The sequence below is a fragment of the Dasypus novemcinctus genome, chromosome 22 (genome assembly GCF_030445035.2).
Source record: "Dasypus novemcinctus isolate mDasNov1 chromosome 22, mDasNov1.1.hap2, whole genome shotgun sequence".
NCBI classification, from domain to species: Eukaryota; Metazoa; Chordata; class Mammalia; order Cingulata; family Dasypodidae; genus Dasypus; species Dasypus novemcinctus.
The window spans coordinates 15459049-15467676 of record NC_080694.1 but is presented as its reverse complement, the minus strand read 5'-3'; positions in this window follow the sequence as shown (position 1 = coordinate 15467676).

Genomic DNA, 8628 nt, shown 5'->3' with positions numbered 1-8628 from the left:
CCAGCCTCTCTGGGACATTATCCACCAAACTGCAGAGGCTAATGATTATCTTGATTTGGCAATGGAAGCTGCCCCAGGAGTTATTCTGTGGCTGGAATTTGAAGTTCCATTTCCCAAAAACAGGGAAGGAAGTGATGGTTGGCCACCAATTTCAGCTAATCATTAGTAAATTTGGCTGGCTAAAGTATAACCCTAAGAACAGCAAAAGTATGAAACTGGCCAGGTCAGAAAGAGGCTGGTAGCCACCATTTAAACTCCACCCTGAGCATGAGGGGAAGCTGGGCTGATAGAAAATCACTGTAAAGGTAGGAACTAGTTTCCTTCACCCAGATCATTCTGCAGCCCTACCCTAGGCTTCAGCCCCACTGCTGGTAGGGAGGAGGCTGGTGGGCCCTGCACCAACCTATCCAGGTAACTACAGGTACATTTGGCTGGCACAGACTGAATAATCAGAAGTCTACTGGGGCAAATGTAGTCATCTTGGACCCACACTGCCTAGATTGCTGCCCACACCCGCAGCTCCATCACCACTCCAGACAGGGGAGAAAGGACATGAAGCTTCATCAGCTTCTCTGGGCAAATACAGTCTAGGTCTGCATGATTTGGATTACTCAACATGGCCTTGACTGTGTCCCTACACCTGGGAAAGGAGAAAGTTAGGAGAAACTGCATTGGTACCTGGGGTAATGAGGGAAGTTTGAGCCTCCACAGCTTATAGCACCAACTACATCCTTGGTTCCTATTGTGCAAACAGCAAAGTAGAAATGGCAGGAAACCCTAACCTAAAGAGAAAAACTGCACCCAGAATAAATACTCTAGTAAACCAGATGCTAAGACACCAACAATAAATTACAATCTATACCAAAAAGCAGGAAGATATGGCCCAGTTATAGGAATAAGAAAAGCCTATGGGTGACATAAAGGATTTGAAATAACTAATCATAGATGTTCAAACAAATCTCCTTAACAAATTCAATGACATGGCTAAAGAGATTAAGGATATTAAGAAGACCTTGGATGAGCACAAAGAAGAATTTGAAAGCATACATAGAAAAATAGCAGATCTTATGGGAATGAAAGGCACAATAAATGAAATTTTAAAAACATTGGAATCATATAATAACAGATTTGTGGAGGCAGAAGAAAGGATTGGTGAGCTTGAAGAAGTGGTCTCTGAAAGTGAACATACCAAAGAACAGATGAAGAAAAGAATGGAAAAAATTGAACAAGATCTCAGGAAAGTAAATGACAACAAAAGATGTGCAAACATAGGTGTCATGTGTGTCCCAGAAGAAGAGAAGGGAAAAGGAGCAGAAAGAATATCTGAAGAAAAAATGGTAGAAAATTTCCCAATACTATTGAAGGACATAGATATCCATGTCCAAGAAGCACATTGTACTCCTATCTGAAAAAATCCAAATAGGCCAACTCCAAGACACATACTAATCAGAATGTTAAATGCCAAAGACAAAGAGAGAATTCTGAGAACAGAAGAGAAAAGCAATGCATAACATATAAAGGATACCCAATAAGATTAAGTCCTGATTTTTCACACCAGAAACCATGGAGGCAAGAAGACAATGGTATGATATTTAAGATACTATGAGAGGAAAACTTCCAGCCAAGAATCTTATATCCAGCAAGATTTTGTCTTTTGAAAATGAGGGCCAGTTTAGAATATTCACAGATAAAAAGAAACTGAGAGAATTTCTGAGCAAGATAACAGATTTTCAGGAAATTTTAAAGGGTGCATTAGAGCTTGAAAAGAAAAGACAGGAGAGAGGCCTGGAAGAGCATCTAGAAAAGAAGATCGTGTCAAATAAAAGTAACTAAAAATGTCAAAAGAGTGGTGAAAATAAAATACGACAGATAAAACTTAAATAGGAATAAACTTAACCAACAATGTAAAGCACTTTTATTCAGAAAACTGCAACTCGGTGTTAAAAGAAATCAGAAAAGTTTTAAATAACTGGAAGAATATTCTATGCTCATGAATTGGAAGACTAAATATCATTAAGACATTATTTTTACTCAAATTCATATACAGATTCAATGCAATCCCAGTAAAAAGTCCACCAGCATTTTTTTAAAAATTGAAAACATGATTATCAAATTTATTTGGAAGGGTAAGTGGTCCTGAGTAGCCAGAAACATCTTTAAAAGGAAAAGCAAACTCTCCTCTCTAGACTTTAAATTACATTACCTAGCTATAGTGGTAAAAACAGCATGGTACTGGCATAAAGACAGACTCATAGACCAATGAAATCAAACTGAATGTCCAAAAACAGACCCCCTCAAGTGATTTTTGACTAGCCTGTCAAACCCACACAGCTCAGGCAGAACAGTTCATTCAACAAATGGTGCTGAGAGAACTTGATATCCACAGCCAAAAGAAAGAAAAAACAATAATGTATATCTATCTCACACCTTATCCAAAAATTAACTCAAAATGGATAAAAAATCTAATAATAAAAGCAAGAGGCACAAATCTTCTAGAAGAAATTGGAGGAAAATAGCTTCAAGTTCTGGTTTTAAGTGGCGGATTCTTAAAGGAGGTAAGTGAAGGACTGAGATGGACTACCGATGTTTAATGTATATGTAGAGGTTTGAATTAGCTTTAATGTAAATTTGTGGCAATGTATAGAGTGGATGGTAACACATAGTAGTAGCTACTTTATAATTGGGGATGTGGCTAAAAATGGTAGTCTAGGTATGTAAATGGCAATTGACAGAATGCTAAAGAATAATCTAGGAACTGAATAGCACAGAAAACCAAGAGGTGGATAAGAATTGTGGTTGATCGTATAGGTGCAAGAGTGTCCTTTGTTAGCTAGAGAAAATTTACATCACTTTTGCTGGGTAGTGGGAATGTGGAGAAGCATGGGAAAGATACAACTGGAGTGACCCATGAACTGTGGTTAGCAGTAATAAAATAATACAGTATTTTGTCATCTATGCCAAAGGTGTACTGTGTTGATAATGGGGCAGGATGGAAAATGTGTGCCAAAAATACACTATGGACATGGTAACAATCGGTTGATATTATATTATTTTTAACAAATGTTCCACCACAGTGTGGTGTGTTGATAGAGGGATGTTGTTTGGGAATTCTGTGCATGTGCATGATTGTTTATATAAGTTTACAACTTCTGTCATAAAAATATATTTAAAAAATAATAATAGGGTGGGTTGGGGGAAAACATACCAAATGTAAGATAAGGACTATAATTAGTAGTAAGATTTTGACAATATTCTTTCATAATTTGTAACAAACATCAAGGGTTGATGTATGGGACCCCTGTATGATGTTATGCATGTTTGCTTTGTAAGTTCAAACTTTTGCTATACACTTATTGTTTTCATATGTTCATATATAATAGTAATATTTTGACAATGTTCTTTAATCATTAGTTAAAAATGTTTAACAACAATGCAAGGTATTGGTGGTAGGGCGAGTTATGAGAGTCCTGTATGATGTTATATATGTTTGTTTTGTAACTTCACAAGTATTCCTACACACTTATTTTTTTTTTTAGTTTTTTATTGATTTCATAAAAATATTACATTAAAAAAATATATGAGGTCCTATTCAACCCCACCAACCCCACCCCACCACTTCCCGCCCAGCAACACTCATTCCCATCATCATGACACATCCATTGCATTTGGTAAGTACATCTCTGGGCATCTCTGCACCTCATGGTCAATGGTCCACATCATGGCCCATACTCTCCCCCATTCCATCCAGTGGGCCCTGGGACGATTTACAATGTCCAGTGATTGCCCGTGAAGCACCATCCAGGGCAGCTCCAAGTCTCAAAGACGCCTCCACATCTCGTCTCTTCCTGCCATTCCCCATACCCATCAGCCACCATGTCCACTTTTCCCACTCCAATGCCACCTTTTCTCTGTGGACCTTGGATTGGTTGTGTCCATTGCACCTCTGTGTCAAGAGGAGGCTCAGATTCCACATGAATACTGGATGCAATCCTCCCGCTTTCAGTTGTAGGCACTCTAGGCTCCATGGTGTGGTGGTTGTCCTTCTTCAACTCCATCTTAGCTGAGTGAGGTGAGTCCAATAAATCAGATTGTAGGTGCTGGAGTCTGTTGAGGCTCAGGGCCTGGCTATCATATTGTCAGTCCAGAGATTCAGATCCCCTAAATATATCTTAAACCCTGACACCAACTACAACTCCAGCACAGTAGCATGAAAGTCTTAAGAAGAGAGATCCCATCTGAGTCCAGATTCATCACGCATAAACACCAGCTCCAAAGAAAGGCCAACTGACATGGCAGTTAACCCCATCTGCCATGACCATAGCACCCATGGGCCTCTTTAGCCCTCAAAGGAACCAATACCTGGGGGTTGTATCTACTTTATCTGTCTCTTAGACTCTGCTCAGTTGTGCATAAGGGCAATCCTTCTGACAGCCTCCAGACTCTTTTTTAGAGACTCGTAGTCATATAAACTCATTTCTCCTTTCCATTTCCCACTTAGATTAGGTCAAACAACATTTTAAAGTCATGTTATTTTATGTAGACAGGGATATTCTGCTGATCCGCATTGAACCTTCCATTCAAGGTCATTCTCCAGTTGCATCATCAGTTGGTAGTTGATAGTGATCCCTCGGTGCCAGGGAGGCTCATCCCCAGGTGTCATGTCCCACGCTGGGGGGAAGGCATTGCATTTACATGCTGAGTTTGGCTTCGAGACTGGCCACATTTGAGTAACATGAAGGCTGTCAGAAGGAAATTCCCAGGCACAATGCTGCTCTAGGCCTAGTTCTTATTTCAGGCATATCAGCTCACAAGCATAGTCATTAGCATCAGGGGCTCACTGTTGGACCCTCATTCCTTCCCGGTCCTTGCCACTGCACCTGGGAGACTGTCGTTACTCCCCTAGGGACGACGACAGAGCACCACTGGTCAGGAACCCAGTACCCCCACAGCTGTAGTTTTTAATTGTTGCCACTATGAGTATATCCAAAGATTACCATGCACCCTGGACATATGCCCTGTATAGCTCCCTGTCAGCCATATATCACCTGTCAATAGTATCCTATACCAGTATTCCTCCGCTGCCATTGTTGAACCACCCTGTGATCCAGAACTTCCTGAAAATTGAAGCCCAATATAATGTGAGGATCCCTTACTAGCAAAATGGCATATAGCGATGGGTTTAAAGGTTAGATATAGAATACGTGTTGACTTGGAAAAAATTCTACATCCTATCTTTTTCTTTTTCTTTTCCCCTAATTGTTGAACTTCTCTTCACAAGAGCCCTAGACCACAGCAATTCATATATATAATATGCAGCACTCCCACACATCCACCACAAAACCTTTTCCCTTCCACAGTGATACTCTTACAACCTATTCATATCATATTTACTTAAAGTGATGTACAGTCTGAGACAATAGCTTTCAAACAAGGTGACATCTGTGCTTACATTGTGGTGCATACTTTAGGATACACAGTTTTCTAAATTTTTAGTTATCCTATGTTTTACATTATGGTTTACATTATCAGTCTGTCGTCCCCTATATGCTTATGGTGTAATATTACATGTTTTATATCCATACTTGTGTACTCTCGCAAAACTCCTCTCTTACCCCACATTTACCTTGGTTCCACACATTTAACATCCATTTTCCCATCCCCTTGGTGCCCACAGTGACAGCCAACCTCCATTTCCCAAGGAGGCACGTCCAGAGATAGTTGGAATAGTGTTCAGAGCCTAACTTGCTCAACTGCCCCAATGCCCTGGGAGCCACCCTTTCTCTCGAGAGATACAGTTCCCTCTATTTGATGGCATTAGTCCTCCCCAGGATGTGGGTCTACCCCCACTCTCACTACTTGGGTTTCTACCCAATGGTGCCACCCACTCTGGCAAAATGAGCATTCAGACATTCCCCAGGAGCCTGTCCCTCATCAGACCATCCCCTCCGAGCATCCTAAACAGGTAACCCTCTTAATTATATTTTGATACGATTTTCTCGGCATTTTACTCTCAACCAACACCTGACACTCTCCTATGTTCATATGCTACCCCTCCCTCCCCCCACTTTTTGGGCAATATTACCCATCCGCCCATCCCCAGCCCCCTCAAACTCGCAAAGCCCCACCCAAAGGCAACACTTTGCCCCCATTTTATCTCTTCTTTGTGTTCATACTTACCGCCAGCTTATCATAAATTCCACCCCTGCAGACGTCGGCTAACATCCTTCCTCCACCCCCCTGATTTCCTGTAAGCCTATCGTTCAGTCTCTTGCTCTCTGAGGCAGCTTGCTTATTTCATATCATTGAGGTCATGTAGTATTTGTCCTTCAATGCCTGGGTTGCTTCACTCAACATAAGGCTCTCAAGATTCATCCATGTTATCACATGTGTTTGTAGTGTATTTGTTCTTACAGCCGAGTAGTATTCCATTGTGTGTATATACCACATTTTATTGATCCACTCATCTGTTGATGAGCATTTGGGTTGATTCCAACTTTTGGCAATAGTGAACAATGCTGCTATGAACATGGTGTACATATATCGGTTTGTGTCCTTGTTTTCAATTCTACTGAGTATGTACCCAAAAGTAGAATTGCTGGGTCATACGGCAAATCTATAGCTAGCTTTTTGAGAACCTGCCAAACTGTTCTCCAGAATGGCTGGATCCTTCTGCATTCCCACCAGCAGAGGATGAGTTTTCCCATTCCTCCACACCCTCTTCAGCACTTGTAGTTTTCTGTTTTTTGAAAGCTGCCGATCTCATGCGAGTAAGATGGTATCTCATTATAGTTTTGATTTGCATTTCCCTAACAGCTAGTAATTTTGAGCAGTTTTTCATGTGCTTTTTAGCCATTTTTATTTCTTCTTTGAAGAAATGTCTTTTCAGTCATTTGCCCATTTTTTAAATGTTTTTTTTTGTCTTTTTACTTTCAAGATATAGGAGTTCTTTATATATGTACGATATTAGTCTCCTATCAGATATATGGTTACCAAATATTTTCTTCCATTGTGTAGGCACTCTTTTCACTTTCTTGACAAACTCCTTTGAGGTGCAAAAGGATTTAATTTTGAGGAAGTCCCATTTATCTATTTGTTCTTTTTCTGCCCGTGCTTTGGGTGTGAAGTTCATAAAGTCGTTTCCTATTGCAAGGTCCTGTAGATGTTTCCCTACATTGCTTTCTAAGGTCTTTCTGGTATTCGCTCTTATGTTTAGGTCTTTTATCCATCTTGAATTGATTTTCATATAAGGTGTGAGTTGGTAATCCTCTTTCATTCTTTTACATATGAATATCCAGTTCTCCAGGCACCATTTGTTGAAGAGGCCATTCTCTCCTATTTGAGTGGGTTTGGTGGCCTTGTTGAATATTTCATGACTGTATATATGAGGATCTATATCAGAACATTCAATTTGGTTCCATTGGTCAATGTGTCTATCTTTGTGCCAATACCATGCCATTTTCACTATTGTAGCTTTGTAGTATGATTTGAAGTTAGGCAGTGTGATTCCTCCAATTTCATTTTTCTTTTTCAATATGTCTTTGGCTATTCAGGGTCTCTTTCCTTTCCAAAAAAAAATCATACTTAGTTTTTCTAGTTCATTAAAGAATGCTGCGTTGATTTTTATTGGGATTGCCTTGAATCTGTAGATCAGTTTTGGTAGGAGAAACATCTTAATATTTAGTCTTCCTATCCATGAACAGGGAATATTCTTCCATTTACTGAGATCTTCTTTGATTTCCTTGAACAGTGTTGTGTAGTTTTCTGTGTATAAGTCTTTTATACCTTTAGTGAAATTTATTCCTAGATATTTGGTTTTTTTAATATGCTATTGTAAATGGTATTTGTTTTTTTATTTGGTCTTCAGACTGCTCATTATTCATGTACAGAAATGCTACTGATTTTTGCACATTGATTTTATAACCTGCGACATTACTGAACTCATTTATAAGTTCTACAAGCATTTTTGTAGACTTCTCAGGGTTTTTTGTGTATAGGATCATATCATCTGCAAATAGTTAAATTTTGACTTCTTCCTTTTACAATTTGGATGCCTTTATATCTGGTTCTTGCCTCAGTGCTCGAGCAAGTACTTCTAACACAATGTTAAATAGAAGGGATGATAGTGGGGTCTCCTTGTCTGTTCCTAATCTTAGAAGAAATGATATTAGGTTTTCACCACTGTAAATGATGTTAGCTGAGGGTTTTTCACATATACCCTTTATCATGATCAGGTTTCCTTCCATTCAATCTTTTGCAGTGTTTCCATTAAGAAATGATGCTGTATTTTTTCAAATGATTTTCCTGCATCTATAGATAAGTTCATGTGATTTTTTCCTTCAATCTGTTTATGTGCTGTATTACATTGATTTTCTTATGTTGCATCAACCTTGCATACCAGGAATGAATCTCATTTGGTCATGGTGTGTAATTCATTTAATGTGTTGGTGAATATGATTAGCAAGTATTTTGTTGAGGATTTTCACATCTAGGTTCATTAGAGAGATTGGTCTGTAATTTTCCTTTCTTGTGGTGTCTTTGGCTTTGGTATTAGGGTAATATTGCATCATAGAATGAGTTAGGCAGTATTTCTTCTCTTTCAATTTTGTGGAAGAGTTTAAGCAAAGATTG